Here is a 17,704-nt window from a genome sequence, read left to right as displayed (position 1 = left end):
CTCACCTTTCCCCTTAAGCAAGCATAAGTCGGTTTTCTACATTTGAGACCCTGTTCTGTTTTGTAATTCAGTTCCTGTGTAGCCAAGTTTACATTCCATGTGGTAGAGATATCTTATGATGTTTCTTTTTCTGTGTGACTTATTTCACTTAGAATCATCGTACCTGAATCCACTCATTATGCTGCTATGGGCCTGATGACATAGATTTCATTGCTGAGTGATATTGCATTGTACGTAAGTACCACAACTTCTTTATCCATTTTTCACTTTCTGTGATTTTGAACTTATACTGTAAACGAGGTTCTTGTAAACAGAGCCTTCCCAAACTTTGGGGTGGCTGTGTCTTTTTGATTTTAATTTCCCTAAGCTATAGGACCATAAGTGGAAGTGCCCTAGGCTCTGTTGCTTTGTTTTGTAGATGTTTCAGGAAACACCATACACTTCTCCAGAGTGGCTGTTGGCAATTTACATCCCGCCCATCAGCATAACAAGGCTCCCAGTTCTCCATGGCCTGTCCTGCCTTTCTGGATTTTACACTTTTTTCAGATGGCCCTTTTGACCGGGGGGCAGTGAGACTTCATTGTAGTGCAGATTTCCTTTGCAAGCTTGCTTGGTTGGCCAAAAAGGGCGTATGCGTTTTTTCCTGAATATATTCAGGAAAAAACGCATACGCCCTTTTTGGCCAAGTGCATCATTGTGGACGTTCTGCCTCTTTTCCTATGCTTTACATGCAATTCCAGTCTACCTCCTGAAATCGGTTTCCTGCAATTCTGCCCCGCTTTCAAGTCCTCTTGGCAGCCTTACTTCAATATATTTTTGGACGATAGCTATCATTTATAACTCTGCAGGTATGTGAATGACAGTGCCCCTGAGCTCCTTTCTTCAACTCGCTTTCTTGTGAGCGGGCCGCAATACCGCAGGATTGCTTCAGGCCCTAGTGTGGTTCCGGCATGGCACGCTGAGCCTTTGTTTAATTCCTCTTCCTGGTGGGAAATGAGAGTTAAATTTGCCCGTCCAGACACCTCCAGCTAGTCTCTCATTGGTTCTCCCTATTCCTGTTCATTTTCCGCAGAAATTGCAAACTGGGCCAAACAGGAGGTTAAAGGCACTGACTCTCCAAGTGGGGAGAGTGTTAGTAAAGCGTCTGGAATGTTGCACCCGAGTACCAGGGGATGAAAACTGAGACACATTTGAACACGTTTCCCGATCACATGGTGGATCATACTCTGGGTTCCACATGCATGTTTTAGCTGAAGGAAGAATCCCTTAAACCTGGAGAGTTGAGACCCCTGCAATGGGTACCATGCAATATGACTTCAAAGGGTCTGCATTTGCTCACCGAACCTCACCAATCCTATCACTGCTGCATTTATGCCACTGTACACACGCTTGATTCTCTTTCTGAGACATATAAATCCATAGGTTTTAAGATTCTTACTAGTCAGGTATATTCTTAGGCGTTTAATATGGGGTGTAGAGTCCACTTCGTTGAGCAAGGAGTAGCTCTTGTCTATTACATATTTGGCTTATGGAACGGTATCTGTGCTAATTTCAATCTCTGGTTTTATGCAGCACCCCAACTCACCTTTCCCCTTAAGCAAGCATAAGTCGGTTTTCTACATTTGAGACCCTGTTCTGTTTTGTAATTCAGTTCCTGTGTAGCCAAGTTTACATTCCATATGGTAGAGATATCTTATGATGTTTCTTTTTCTGTGTGACTTATTTCACTTAGAATCATCGTACCTGAATCCACTCATTATGCTGCTATGGGCCTGATGACATAGATTTCATTGCTGAGTGATATTGCATTGTACGTAAGTACCACAACTTCTTTATCCATTTTTCACTTGCTGTGATACTGAACTTGTACCGTAAACGAGGTTCTTGTAAACAGAGCCGTCCCAAACTTTGGGGTGGCTGTGTCTTTTTGATTTTAATTTCCCTAAGCTATAGGACCATAAGTGGAAGTGCCCTAGGCTCTGTTGCTTTGCTTTTTAGATGTTTCAGGAAACACCATACACTTCTCCAGAGTGGCTGTTCGCAATTTACATCCCGCACATCAGCATAACAAGGTTCCCAATTCTCCATGGCCTGTCCTGCCTTTCTGGATTTTACACTTTTTTCAGATGGCCCTTTTGACCGGGGGCAGTGAGACTTCATTGTAGTGCAGATTTCCTTTGCAAGCTTGCTTGGTTGGCCAAAAAGGGCGTATGCGTTTTTTCCTGAATATATTCAGGAAAAAACGCATACGCCCTTTTTGGCCAAGTGCATCATTGTGGACGTTCTGCCTCTTTTCCTATGCTTTACATGCTATTCCAGTCTACCTCCTGAAATCGGTTTCCTGCAATTCTGCCCCCCTTTCAAGTCCTCTTGGCAGCCTTACTTCAATATATTTTTGGACGATAGCTGTCATTTATAACTCTGCAGGTATGTGAATGACAGTGCCCCTGAGCTCCTTTCTTCAACTCGCTTTCTTGTGAGCTGGCCGCAACACCGCAGCATTGCTTCAGGCCCTAGTGTGTTTCTGGCATGCCACGCTGAGCCTTTGGTTAATTCCTCTTCCTGGTGGGAAATGAGAGTTAAATTTGCCCGTCCAGACACCTCCAGCTAGTCTCTCATTGGTTCTCCCTATTCCTGTTCATTTTCCGCAGAAATTGCAAACTGGGCCAAACAGGAGGTTAAAGGCACTGACTCTCCAAGTGGGGAGAGTGTTAGTAAAGCGTCTGGAATGTTGCACCCGAGTACCGGGGGACGAAAACTGAGTCACATTTGAACACGTTTCCCAATCACACGGTGGATCATACTCTGGGTTCCACATGCATGTTTTAGCTGAAGGAAGAATCCCTTAAACCTGGAGAGTTGAGACCCATGGAATGGGTACCATGCAATATGACTTGAAAGGGCCTGCATTTGCTCACCGAACCTCACCAATCCTAACACTGCTGCGTTTATGCCGCTGTACACATGGTTGATTCTCTTTTGGAGACATATAAATCCATAGGTTTTAAGATTCTTACTAGTCAGGTATATTCTTTTGCGTTTAATATGGGGTGTTGAGTCCACTTCGTTGAGCAATGAGTAGCTCTTGTCTATTACATATTTGGCTTATGGAACGGTATCTGTTCTAATTTCAATCTCTGGTTTTATGCAGCACCCCAACTCACCTTTCCCCTTAAGCAAGCATAAGATGGTTTTCTACATTTGAGACCCTGTTCTGTTTTGTAATTCAGTTCCTGTGTAGCCAAGTTTACATTCCGTGTAGTAGTGATATCTTATGATGTTACTTTTTCTGTGTGACTTATTTCACTTAGAATCATCGTACCTGAATCCACTCATTATGCTGCTATGGGCCTGATGACATAGATTTCATTGCTGAGTGATATTGCATTGTACGTAAGTACCACAACTTCTTTATCCATTTTTCACTTTCTGTGATTTTGAACTTGTACTGTAAACGAGGTTCTTGTAAACAGAGCCGTCCCAAACTTTGGGGTGGCTGTGTCTTTTTGATTTTAATTTCCCTAAGCTATAGGACCATAAGTGGAAGTGCCCTAGGCTCTGTTGCTTTGTTTTGTAGATGTTTCAGGAAACACCATACACTTCTCCAGAGTGGCTGTTGGCAATTTACATCCCGCCCATCAGCATAACAAGGCTCCCAATTCTCCATGGCTTGTCCTGCCTTTCTGGATTTTACACTTTTTTCAGATGGCCCTTTTGACCGGGGGGCAGTGAGACTTCATTGTAGTGCAGATTTCCTTTGCAAGCTTGCTTGGTTGGCCAAAAAGGGCGTATGCGTTTTTTCCTGAATGTATTCAGGAAAAAACGCATACACCCTTTTTGGCCAAGTGCATCATTGTGGACGTTCTGCCTCTTTTCCTATGCTTTACATGCAATTCCAGTCTACCTCCTGAAATCGGTTTCCTGCAATTCTGCCCCGCTTTCAAGTCCTCTTGGCAGCCTTACTTCAATATATTTTTGGACGATAGCTGTCATTTATAACTCTGCAGGTATGTGAATGACAGTGCCCCTGAGCTCCTTTCTTCAACTCGCTTTCTTGTGAGCTGGCCGCAACACCGCAGCATTGCTTCAGGCCCTAGTGTGGTTCCGGCATGGCACACTGAGACTTTGGTTAATTCCTCTTCCTGGTGGGAAATGAGAGTTAAATTTGCCCGTCCAGACACCTCCAGCTAGTCTCTCATTGGTTCTCCCTATTCCTGTTCATTTTCCGCAGAAATTGCAAACTGGGCCAAACAGGAGGTTAAAGGCACTGACTCTCCAAGTGGGGAGAGTGTTAGTAAAGCGTCTGGAATGTTGCACCCGAGTACCAGGGGACGAAAACTGACACAATTGAACACGTTTCCCTATCACACGGTGGATCATACTCTGGGTTCCACATGCATGTTTTAGCTGAAGGAAGAATCCCTTAAACCTGGAGAGTTGAGACCCATGGAATGGGTACCATTCAATATGACTTCAAAGGGTCTGCATTTGTCCACCGAACCTCACCAATAATATCACTGCTGCGTTTATGCCGCTGTACACACGCTTGATTCTCTTTCGGAGACATATAAATCCATAGGTTTTAAGATTCTTACTAGTCAGGTATATTCTTAGGCGTTTAATATGGGGTGTAGAGTCCACTTCGTTGATCAAGGAGTAGCTCTTGTCTATTACATATTTGGCTTATGGAACGGTATCTGTGCTAATTTCAATCTCTGGTTTTATGTAGCACCCCAACTCACCTTTCCCCTTAAGCAAGCATAAGTCGGTTTTCTACATTTGAGACCCTGTTCTGTTTTGTAATTCAGTTCCTGTGTAGCCAAGTTTACATTCCATGTGGTAGAGATATCTTATGATGTTTCTTTTTCTGTGTGACTTATTTCACTTAGAATCATCGTACCTGAATCCACTCATTATGCTGCTACGGGCCTGATGACATAGATTTCATTGCTGAGTGATATTGCATTGTACGTAAGTACCACAACTTCTTTATCCATTTTGTGCTTTCTGTGATATTGAACTTGTACCGTAAACGAGGTTCTTGTAAACAGAGCTGTCCCAAACATTGGGGTGGTTGTGTCTTTTTGATTTTAATTTCCCTAAGCTATAGGACCATAAGTGGAAGTGCCCTAGGCTCTGTTGCTTTGTTTTTTAGATGTTTCAGGAAACACCATACACTTCTCCAGAGTGGCTGTTGGCAATTTACATCCCGCCCATCAGCATAACAAGGCTCCCAGTTCTCCATGGCCTGTCCTGCCTTTCTGGAGTTTACACTTTTTTCAGATGGCCCTTTTGACCGGGGGGCAGTGAGACTTCATTGTAGTGCAGATTTCCTTTGCAAGCTTGCTTGGTTTGCCAAAAAGGGCGTAGGCTTTTTTTCTTGAGGAAAAATCGCATATGCCCTTTTTGGCCAAGTGCATCATTGTGGACGTTCTGCCTCTTTTCCTATGCTTTACATGCAATTCCAGTCTACCTCCTGAAATCGGTTTCCTGCAATTCTGCCCAGCGTTCAAGTCCTCTTGGCAGCCTTACTTCAATATATTTTTGGACGATAGCTGTCATTTATAACTCTGCAGGTTTGTGAATGACAGTGCCCCTGAGCTCCTTTCTTCAACTCGCTTTCTTGTGAGCTGGCCACAACACCGCAGCATTGCTTCAGGCCCTAGTGTGGTTCCGGCATGACATGCTGAGCCTTTGTTTAATTCCTCTTCCTGGTGGGAAATGAGAGTTAACTTTGCCCGTCCAGACACCTCCAGCTAGTCTCTCATTGGTTCTCCCTATTCCTGTTCATTTTCCGCAGAAATTGCAAACTGGGCCAAACAAGAGGTTAAAGGCACTGACTCTCCAAGTGGGGAGAGTGTTAGTAAAGCGTCTGGAATGTTGCACCCGAGTACCAGGGGATGAAAACTGACACAATTAAACACGTTTCCCGATCACACGGTGGATCATAGTCTGGGTTCCACATGCATGTTTTAGCTGAAGGAAGAATCCCTTAAACCTGGAGAGTTGAGACCCCTGCAATGGGTACCATGCAATATGACTTGAAAGGGTCTGCATTTGCTCACCGAACCTCACCAATCCTATCACTGCTGCATTTATGCCACTGTACACACGCTTGATTCTCTTTCTGAGACATATAAATCCATAGGTTTTAAGATTCTTACTAGTCAGGTATATTCTTAGGCGTTTAATATGGGGTGTAGAGTCCACTTCGTTGAGCAAGGAGTAGCTCTTGTCTATTACATATTTGGCTTATGGAACGGTATCTGTGCTAATTTCAATCTCTGGTTTTATGCAGCACCCCAACTCACCTTTCCCCTTAAGCAAGCATAAGTCGGTTTTCTACATTTGAGACCCTGTTCTGTTTTGTAATTCAGTTCCTGTGTAGCCAAGTTTACATTCCATGTGGTAGAGATATCTTATGATGTTTCTTTTTCTGTGTGACTTATTTCACTTAGAATCATCGTACCTGAATCCACTCATTATGCTGCTATGGGCCTGATGACATAGATTTCATTGCTGAGTGATATTGCATTGTACGTAAGTACCACAACTTCTTTATCCATTTTTCACTTTCTGTGATTTTGAACTTATACTGTAAACGAGGTTCTTGTAAACAGAGCCTTCCCAAACTTTGGGGTGGCTGTGTCTTTTTGATTTTAATTTCCCTAAGCTATAGGACCATAAGTGGAAGTGCCCTAGGCTCTGTTGCTTTGTTTTGTAGATGTTTCAGGAAACACCATACACTTCTCCAGAGTGGCTGTTGGCAATTTACATCCCGCCCATCAGCATAACAAGGCTCCCAGTTCTCCATGGCCTGTCCTGCCTTTCTGGATTTTACACTTTTTTCAGATGGCCCTTTTGACCGGGGGGCAGTGAGACTTCATTGTAGTGCAGATTTCCTTTGCAAGCTTGCTTGGTTGGCCAAAAAGGGCGTATGCGTTTTTTCCTGAATATATTCAGGAAAAAACGCATACGCCCTTTTTGGCCAAGTGCATCATTGTGGACGTTCTGCCTCTTTTCCTATGCTTTACATTCAATTCCAGTCTACCTCCTGAAATCGGTTTCCTGCAATTCTGCCCCGCTTTCAAGTCCTCTTGGCAGCCTTACTTCAATATATTTTTGGACGATAGCTATCATTTATAACTCTGCAGGTATGTGAATGACAGTGCCCCTGAGCTCCTTTCTTCAACTCGCTTTCTTGTGAGCGGGCCGCAACACCGCAGGATTGCTTCAGGCCCTAGTGTGGTTCCGGCATGGCACGCTGAGCCTTTGTTTAATTCCTCTTCCTGGTGGGAAATGAGAGTTAAATTTGCCCGTCCAGACACCTCCAGCTAGTCTCTCATTGGTTCTCCCTATTCCTGTTCATTTTCCGCAGAAATTGCAAACTGGGCCAAACAGGAGGTTAAAGGCACTGACTCTCCAAGTGGGGAGAGTGTTAGTAAAGCGTCTGGAATGTTGCACCCGAGTACCAGGGGATGAAAACTGAGACACATTTGAACACGTTTCCCGATCACATGGTGGATCATACTCTGGGTTCCACATGCATGTTTTAGCTGAAGGAAGAATCCCTTAAACCTGGAGAGTTGAGACCCCTGCAATGGGTACCATGCAATATGACTTCAAAGGGTCTGCATTTGCTCACCGAACCTCACCAATCCTATCACTGCTGCATTTATGCCACTGTACACACGCTTGATTCTCTTTCTGAGACATATAAATCCATAGGTTTTAAGATTCTTACTAGTCAGGTATATTCTTAGGCGTTTAATATGGGGTGTAGAGTCCACTTCGTTGAGCAAGGAGTAGCTCTTGTCTATTACATATTTGGCTTATGGAACGGTATCTGTGCTAATTTCAATCTCTGGTTTTATGCAGCACCCCAACTCACCTTTCCCCTTAAGCAAGCATAAGTCGGTTTTCTACATTTGAGACCCTGTTCTGTTTTGTAATTCAGTTCCTGTGTAGCCAAGTTTACATTCCATGTGGTAGAGATATCTTATGATGTTTCTTTTTCTGTGTGACTTATTTCACTTAGAATCATCGTACCTGAATCCACTCATTATGCTGCTATGGGCCTGATGACATAGATTTCATTGCTGAGTGATATTGCATTGTACGTAAGTACCACAACTTCTTTATCCATTTTTCACTTTCTGTGATTTTGAACTTGTACTGTAAACGAGGTTCTTGTAAACAGAGCCTTCCCAAACTTTGGGGTGGCTGTGTCTTTTTGATTTTAATTTCCCTAAGCTATAGGACCATAAGTGGAAGTGCCCTAGGCTCTGTTGCTTTGTTTTGTAGATGTTTCAGGAAACACCATACACTTCTCCAGAGTGGCTGTTGGCAATTTACATCCCGCCCATCAGCATAACAAGGCTCCCAGTTCTCCATGGCCTGTCCTGCCTTTCTGGATTTTACACTTTTTTCAGATGGCCCTTTTGACCGGGGGGCAGTGAGACTTCATTGTAGTGCAGATTTCCTTTGCAAGCTTGCTTGGTTGGCCAAAAAGGGCGTATGCGTTTTTTCCTGAATATATTAAGGAAAAAACGCATACGCCCTTTTTGGCCAAGTGCATCATTGTGGACGTTCTGCCTCTTTTCCTATGCTTAACATGCAATTCCAGTCTACCTCCTGAAATTGGTTTCCTGCAATTCTGCCCCGCTTTCAAGTCCTCTTGGCAGCCTTACTTCAATATATTTTTGGACGATAGCTATCATTTATAACTCTGCAGGTATGTGAATGACAGTGCCCCTGAGCTCCTTTCTTCAACTCGCTTTCTTGTGAGCGGGCCGCAACACCGCAGGATTGCTTCAGGCCCTAGTGTGGTTCCGGCATGGCACGCTGAGCCTTTGTTTAATTCCTCTTCCTGGTGGGAAATGAGAGTTAAATTTGCCCGTCCAGACACCTCCAGCTAGTCTCTCATTGGTTCTCCCTATTCCTGTTCATTTTCCGCAGAAATTGCAAACTGGGCCAAACAAGAGGTTAAAGGCACTGACTCTCCAAGTGGGGAGAGTGTTAGTAAAGTGTCTGGAATGTTGCACCCGAGTACCAGGGGATGAAAACTGAGACACATTTGAACACGTTTCCCGATCACATGGTGGATCATACTCTGGGTTCCACATGCATGTTTTAGCTGAAGGAAGAATCCCTTAAACCTGGAGAGTTGAGACCCATGGAATGGGTACCATGCAATATGACTTGAAAGGGTCTGCATTTGCTCACCGAACCTCACCAATCCTATCACTGCTGCATTTATGCCACTGTACACACGCTTGATTCTCTTTCTGAGACATATAAATCCATAGGTTTTAAGATTCTTACTAGTCAGGTATATTCTTAGGCGTTTAATATGGGGTGTAGAGTCCACTTCGTTGAGCAAGGAGTAGCTCTTTTCTATTACATATTTGGCTTATGGAACGGTATCTGTGCTAATTTCAATCTCTGGTTTTATGCAGCACCCCAACTCACCTTTCCCCTTAAGCAAGCATAAGTCGGTTTTCTACATTTGAGACCCTGTTCTGTTTTGTAATTCAGTTCCTGTGTAGCCAAGTTTACATTCCATGTGGTAGAGATATCTTATGATGTTTCTTTTTCTGTGTGACTTATTTCACTTAGAATCATCGTACCTGAATCCACTCATTATGCTGCTATGGGCCTGATGACATAGATTTCATTGCTGAGTGATATTGCATTGTACGTAAGTACCACAACTTCTTTATCCATTTTTCACTTTCTGTGATTTTGAACTTGTACTGTAAACGAGGTTCTTGTAAACAGAGCCTTCCCAAACTCTGGGGTGGCTGTGTCTTTTTGATTTTAATTTCCCTAAGCTATAGGACCATAAGTGGAAGTGCCCTAGGCTCTGTTGCTTTGTTTTTTAGATGTTTCAGGAAACACCATGCACTTCTCCAGAGTGACTGTTGGCAATTTACATCCCGCCCATCAGCATAACAAGGCTCCCAGTTCTCCATGGGCTGTCCTGCCTTTCTGGATTTTACACTTTTTTCAGATGGCCCTTTTGACCGGGGGGCAGTGAGACTTCATTGTAGTGCAGATTTCCTTTGCAAGCTTGCTTGGTTGGCCAAAAAGGGCGTATGCGTTTTTTTTTGAATATATTCAGGAAAAAACGCATACGCCCTTTTTGGCCAAGTGCATCATTGTGGAAGTTCTGCCTCTTTTCCTATGCTTTACATGCAATTCCAGTCTACCTCCTGAAATCGGTTTCCTGCAATTCTGCCCCGCTTTCAAGTCCTCTTGGCAGCCTTACTTCAATATATTTTTGGACGATAGCTGTCATTTATAACTCTGCAGGTATGTGAATGACAGTGCCCCTGAGCTCCTTTCTTCAACTCGCTTTCTTGTGAGCTGGCCGCAACACCGCAGCATTGCTTCAGACCCTAGTGTGGTTCCGGCATGGCACGCTGAGCCTTTGGTTAATTCCTCTTCCTGGTGGGAAATGAGAGTTAAATTTGCCCGTCCAGACACCTCCAGCTAGTCTCTCATTGGTTCTCCCTATTCCTGTTCATTTTCCGCAGAAATTGCAAACTGGGCCAAACAGGAGGTTAAAGGCACTGACTCTCCAAGTGGGGAGAGTGTTAGTAAAGCGTCTGGAATGTTGCACCCGAGTACCGGGGGACGAAAACTGAGTCACATTTGAACACGTTTCCCGATCACACAGTGGATCATACTCTGGGTTCCACATGCATGTTTTAGCTGAAGGAAGAATCCCTTAAACCTGGAGAGTTGAGACCCATGGAATGGGTACCATGCAATATGACTTGAAAGGGTCTGCATTTGCTCACCGAACCTCACCAATCCTATCACTGCTGCATTTATGCCACTGTACACACGCTTGATTCTCTTTCTGAGACATATAAATCCATAGGTTTTAAGATTCTTACTAGTCAGGTATATTCTTAGGCGTTTAATATGGGGTGTAGAGTCCACTTCGTTGAGCAAGGAGTAGCTCTTGTCTATTACATATTTGGCTTATGGAACGGTATCTGTTCTAATTTCAATCTCTGGTTTTATGCAGCACCCCAACTCACCTTTCCCCTTAAGCAAGCATAAGTTGGTTTTCTACATTTGAGACCCTGTTCTGTTTTGTAATTCAGTTCCTGTGTAGCCAAGTTTACATTCCATGTGGTAGAGATATCTTATGATGTTTCTTTTTCTGTGTGACTTATTTCACTTAGAATCATCGTACCTGAATCCACTCATTATGCTGCTATGGGCCTAATGACATAGATTTCATTGCTGAGTGATATTGCATTGTACGTAAGTACCACAACTTCTTTATCCATTTTTCACTTTCTGTGATTTTGAACTTGTACTGTAAACGAGGTTCTTGTAAACAGAGCCTTCCCAAACTTTGGGGTGGCTGTGTCTTTTTGATTTTAATTTCCCTAAGCTATAGGACCATAAGTGGAAGTGCCCTAGGCTCTGTTGCTTTGTTTTGTAGATGTTTCAGAAAACACCATACACTTCTCCAGAGTGGCTGTTGGCAATTTACATCCCGCCCATCAGCATAACAAGGCTCCCAGTTCTCCATGGGCTGTCCTGCCTTTCTGGATTTTACACTTTTTTCAGATGGCCCTTTTGACCGGGGGGCAGTGAGACTTCATTGTAGTGCAGATTTCCTTTGCAAGCTTGCTTGGTTGGCCAAAAAGGGCGTATGCGTTTTTTCCTGAATATATTCAGGAAAAAACGCATACGCCCTTTTTGGCCAAGTGCATCATTGTGGACGTTCTGCCTCTTTTCCTTTGCTTTACATGCAATTCCAGTCTACCTCCTGAAATCGGTTTCCTGCAATTCTGCCCAGCGTTCAAGTCCTCTTGGCAGCCTTACTTCAATATATTTTTGGACGATAGCTGTCATTTATAACTCTGCAGGTTTGTGAATGACAGTGCCCCTGAGCTCCTTTCTTCAACTCGCTTTCTTGTGAGCTGGCCGCAACACCGCAGCATTGCTTCAGGCCCTAGTGTGGTTCCGGCATGACATGCTGAGCCTTTGGTTAATTCCTCTTCCTGGTGGGAAATGAGAGTTAAATTTGCCCGTCCAGACACCTCCAGCTAGTCTCTCATTGGTTCTCCCTATTCCTGTTCATTTTCCGCAGAAATTGCAAACTGGGCCAAACAAGAGGTTAAAGGCACTGACTCTCCAAGTGGGGAGAGTGTTAGTAAAGCGTCTGGAATGTTGCACCCGAGTACCGGGGGATGAAAACTGACACAATTAAACACGTTTCCCGATCACACGGTGGATCATACTCTGGGTTCCACATGCATGTTTTAGCTGAAGGAAGAATCCCTTAAACCTGGAGAGTTGAGACCCATGGAATGGGTACCATGCAATATGACTTCAAAGGGTCTGCATTTGCTCACCGAACCTCACCAATCCTATCACTGCTGCGTTTATGACACTGTACACACGCTTGATTCTCTTTCGGAGACATATAAATCCATAGGTTTTAAGATTCTTTCTAGTCAGGTATATTCTTACGCGTTTAATATGGGGTGTAGAGTCCACTTCGTTGAGCAAGGAGTAGCTCTTGTCTATTAAATATTTGGGTTATGGAACGGTATCTGTTCTAATTTCAATCTCTGGTTTTATGCAGCACCCCAACTCACCTTTCGCCTTAAGCAAGCATAAGTTGGTTTTCTACATTTGAGACCCTGTTCTGTTTTGTAATTCAGTTCCTGTGTAGCCAAGTTTACATTCCTTGTAGTAGTGATATCTTATGATGTTTGTTTTTCTGTGTGACTTATTTCACTTAGAATCATCGTACCTGAATCCACTCATTATGCTGCTACGGGCCTGATGACATAGATTTCATTGCTGAGTGATATTGCATTGTACGTAAGTACCACAACATCTTTATCCATTTTTCGCTTTCTGTGATATTGAACTTGGACCATAAATGAGGTTCTTGTAAACAGAGCTGTCCCTAACTTTGGGGTGGCTGAGTCTTTTTGATTTTAATTTCCCTAAGCTATAGGACCATAAGTGGTAGTGCCCTAGGCTCTGTTGCTTTGTTTTTTAGATGTTTCAGGAAACACCATACACTTCTCCAGAGTGGCTGTTGGCAATTTACATCCCGCCCATCAGCATAACAAGGCTCCCAGTTCTCCATGGGCTGTCCTGCCTTTCTGGATTTTACACTTTTTTCAGATGGCCCTTTTGACCGGGGGGCAGTGAGACTTCATTGTAGTGCAGATTTCCTTTGCAAGCTTGCTTGGTTGGCCAAAAAGGGCGTATGCGTTTTTTTTTGAATATATTCAGGAAAAAACGCATACGCCCTTTTTGGCCAAGTGCATCATTGTGGACGTTCTGCCTCTTTTCCTATGCTTTACATGCAATTCCAGTCTACCTCCTGAAATCGGTTTCCTGCAATTCTGCCCCGCTTTCAAGTCCTCTTGGCAGCCTTACTTCAATATATTTTTGGACGATAGCTGTCATTTATAACTCTGCAGGTATGTGAATGACAGTGCCCCCGAGCTCCTTTCTTCAACTCGCTTTCTTGTGAGCTGGCCGCAACACCGCAGCATTGCTTCAGACCCTAGTGTGGTTCCAGCATGGCACGCTGAGCCTTTGGTTAATTCCTCTTCCTGGTGGGAAATGAGAGTTAAATTTGCCCGTCCAGACACCTCCAGCTAGTCTCTCATTGGTTCTCCCTATTCCTGTTCATTTTCCGCAGAAATTGCAAACTGGGCCAAACAGGAGGTTAAAGGCACTGACTCTCCAAGTGGGGAGAGTGTTAGTAAAGCGTCTGGAATGTTGCACCCGAGTACCGGGGGACGAAAACTGAGTCACATTTGAACACGTTTCCCGATCACACAGTGGATCATACTCTGGGTTCCACATGCATGTTTTAGCTGAAGGAAGAATCCCTTAAACCTGGAGAGTTGAGACCCATGGAATGGGTACCATGCAATATGACTTGAAAGGGTCTGCATTTGCTCACCGAACCTCACCAATCCTATCACTGCTGCATTTATGCCACTGTACACACGCTTGATTCTCTTTCTGAGACATATAAATCCATAGGTTTTAAGATTCTTACTAGTCAGGTATATTCTTAGGCGTTTAATATGGGGTGTAGAGTCCACTTCGTTGAGCAAGGAGTAGCTCTTGTCTATTACATATTTGGCTTATGGAACGGTATCTGTGCTAATTTCAATCTCTGGTTTTATGCAGCACCCCAACTCACCTTTCCCCTTAAGCAAGCATAAGTTGGTTTTCTACATTTGAGACCCTGTTCTGTTTTGTAATTCAGTTCCTGTGTAGCCAAGTTTACATTCCATGTGGTAGAGATATCTTATGATGTTTCTTTTTCTGTGTGACTTATTTCACTTAGAATCATCGTACCTGAATCCACTCATTATGCTGCTATGGGCCTAATGACATAGATTTCATTGCTGAGTGATATTGCATTGTACGTAAGTACCACAACTTCTTTATCCATTTTTCACTTTCTGTGATTTTGAACTTGTACTGTAAACGAGGTTCTTGTAAACAGAGCCTTCCCAAACTTTGGGGTGGCTGTGTCTTTTTGATTTTAATTTCCCTAAGCTATAGGACCATAAGTGGAAGTGCCCTAGGCTCTGTTGCTTTGTTTTGTAGATGTTTCAGGAAACACCATACACTTCTCCAGAGTGGCTGTTGGCAATTTACATCCCGCCCATCAGCATAACAAGGCTCCCAGTTCTCCATGGGCTGTCCTGCCTTTCTGGATTTTACACTTTTTTCAGATGGCCCTTTTGACCGGGGGGCAGTGAGACTTCATTGTAGTGCAGATTTCCTTTGCAAGCTTGCTTGGTTGGCCAAAAAGGGCGTATGCGTTTTTTCCTGAATATATTCAGGAAAAAACGCATACGCCCTTTTTGGCCAAGTGCATCATTGTGGACGTTCTGCCTCTTTTCCTTTGCTTTACATGCAATTCCAGTCTACCTCCTGAAATCGGTTTCCTGCAATTCTGCCCAGCGTTCAAGTCCTCTTGGCAGCCTTACTTCAATATATTTTTGGACGATAGCTGTCATTTATAACTCTGCAGGTTTGTGAATGACAGTGCCCCTGAGCTCCTTTCTTCAACTCGCTTTCTTGTGAGCTGGCCGCAACACCGCAGCATTGCTTCAGGCCCTAGTGTGGTTCCGGCATGACATGCTGAGCCTTTGGTTAATTCCTCTTCCTGGTGGGAAATGAGAGTTAACTTTGCCCGTCCAGACACCTCCAGCTAGTCTCTCATTGGTTCTCCCTATTCCTGTTCATTTTCCGCAGAAATTGCAAACTGGGCCAAACAAGAGGTTAAAGGCACTGACTCTCCAATTGGGGAGAGTGTTAGTAAAGCGTCTGGAATGTTGCACCCGAGTACCGGGGGATGAAAACTGACACAATTAAACACGTTTCCCGATCACACGGTGGATCATACTCTGGGTTCCACATGCATGTTTTAGCTGAAGGAAGAATCCCTTAAACCTGGAGAGTTGAGACCCATGGAATGGGTACCATGCAATATGACTTCAAAGGGTCTGCATTTGCTCACCGAACCTCACCAATCCTATCACTGCTGCGTTTATGACACTGTACACACGCTTGATTCTCTTTCGGAGACATATAAATCCATAGGTTTTAAGATTCTTTCTAGTCAGGTATATTCTTACGCGTTTAATATGGGGTGTAGAGTCCACTTCGTTGAGCAAGGAGTAGCTCTTGTCTATTAAATATTTGGCTTATGGAACGGTATCTGTTCTAATTTCAATCTCTGGTTTTATGCAGCACCCCAACTCACCTTTCGCCTTAAGCAAGCATAAGTTGGTTTTCTACATTTGAGACCCTGTTCTGTTTTGTAATTCAGTTCCTGTGTAGCCAAGTTTACATTCCTTGTAGTAGTGATATCTTATGATGTTTGTTTTTCTGTGTGACTTATTTCACTTAGAATCATCGTACCTGAATCCACTCATTATGCTGCTACGGGCCTGATGACATAGATTTCATTGCTGAGTGATATTGCATTGTACATAAGTACCACAACATCTTTATCCATTTTTCGCTTTCTGTGATATTGAACTTGGACCATAAATGAGGTTCTTGTAAACAGAGCTGTCCCTAACTTTGGGGTGGCTGAGTCTTTTTGATTTTAATTTCCCTAAGCTATAGGACCATAAGTGGAAGTGCCCTAGGCTCTGTTGCTTTGTTTTTTAGATGTTTCAGGAAACACCATACACTTCTCCAGAGTGGCTGTTGGCAATTTACATCCCGCCCATCAGCATAACAAGGCTCCCAGTTCTCCATGGCCTGTCCTGCCTTTCTGGATTTTACACTTTTTTCAGATGGCCCTTTTGACCGGGGGGCAGTGAGACTTCATTGTAGTGCAGATTTCCTTTGCAAGCTTGCTTGGTTGGCCAAAAAGGGCATATGCGTTTTTTCCTGAATATATTCAGGAAAAAACGCATACGCCCTTTTTGGCCAAGTGCATCATTGTGGACGTTCTGCCTCTTTTCCTATGCTTTACATGCAATTCCAGTCTACCTCCTGAAATCGGTTTCCTGCAATTCTGCCCCGCTTTCAAGTCCTCTTGGCAGCCTTACTTCAATATACTTTTGGACGATAGCTATCATTTATAACTCTGCAGGTATGTGAATGACAGTGCCCCTGAGCTCCTTTCTTCAACTCGCTTTCTTGTGAGCTGGCCGCAACACCGCAGGATTGCTTCAGGCCCTAGTGTGGTTCCGGCATGGCACGCTGAGCCTTTGTTTAATTCCTCTTCCTGGTGGGAAATGAGAGTTAAATTTGCCCGTCCAGACACCTCCAGCTAGTCTCTCATTGGTTCTCCCTATTCCTGTTCATTTTCCGCAGAAATTGCAAACTGGGCCAAACAGGAGGTTAAAGGCAGTGACTCTCCAAGAGGGGAGAGTGTTAGTAAAGCGTCTGGAATGTTGCACCCGAGTACCAGGGGACGAAAACTGAGACACATTTGAACACGTTTCCCGATCACATGGTGGATCATACTCTGGGTTCCACATGCATGTTTTAGCTGAAGGAAGAATCCCTTAAACCTGGAGAGTTGAGACCCCTGCAATGGGTACCATGCAATATGACTTCAAAGGGTCTGCATTTGCTCACCGAACCTCACCAATCCTATCACTGCTGCATTTATGCCACTGTACACACGCTTGATTCTCTTTCGGAGACATATAAATCCATAGGTTTTAAGATTCTTACTAGTCAGGTATATTCTTAGGCGTTTAATATGGGGTGTAGAGTCCACTTCGTTGAGCAAGGAGTAACTCTTGTCTATTACATATTTGGCTTAAGGAACGGTATCTGTGCTAATTTCAATCTCTGGTTTTATGCAGCACCCCAACTCACCTTTCCCCTTAAGCAAGCATAAGTCGGTTTTCTACATTTGAGACCCTGTTCTGTTTTGTAATTCAGTTCCTGTGTAGCCAAGTTTACATTCCATGTGGTAGAGATATCTTATGATGTTTCTTTTTCTGTGTGACTTATTTCACTTAGAATCATCGTACCTGAATCCACTCATTATGCTGCTATGGGCCTGATGACATAGATTTCATTGCTGAGTGATATTGCATTGTACGTAAGTACCACAACTTCTTTATCCATTTTTCACTTTCTGTGATTTTGAACTTATACTGTAAACTAGGTTCTTGTAAACAGAGCCTTCCCAAACTTTGGGGTGGCTGTG

The sequence above is a fragment of the Pseudorca crassidens genome, chromosome 4, assembly GCF_039906515.1.
Source record: "Pseudorca crassidens isolate mPseCra1 chromosome 4, mPseCra1.hap1, whole genome shotgun sequence".
In the NCBI taxonomy this organism is placed as follows: domain Eukaryota; kingdom Metazoa; phylum Chordata; class Mammalia; order Artiodactyla; family Delphinidae; genus Pseudorca; species Pseudorca crassidens.
The sequence above is the reverse complement of the archived record's forward strand: the minus strand, read 5'-3'. Positions refer to the sequence as shown.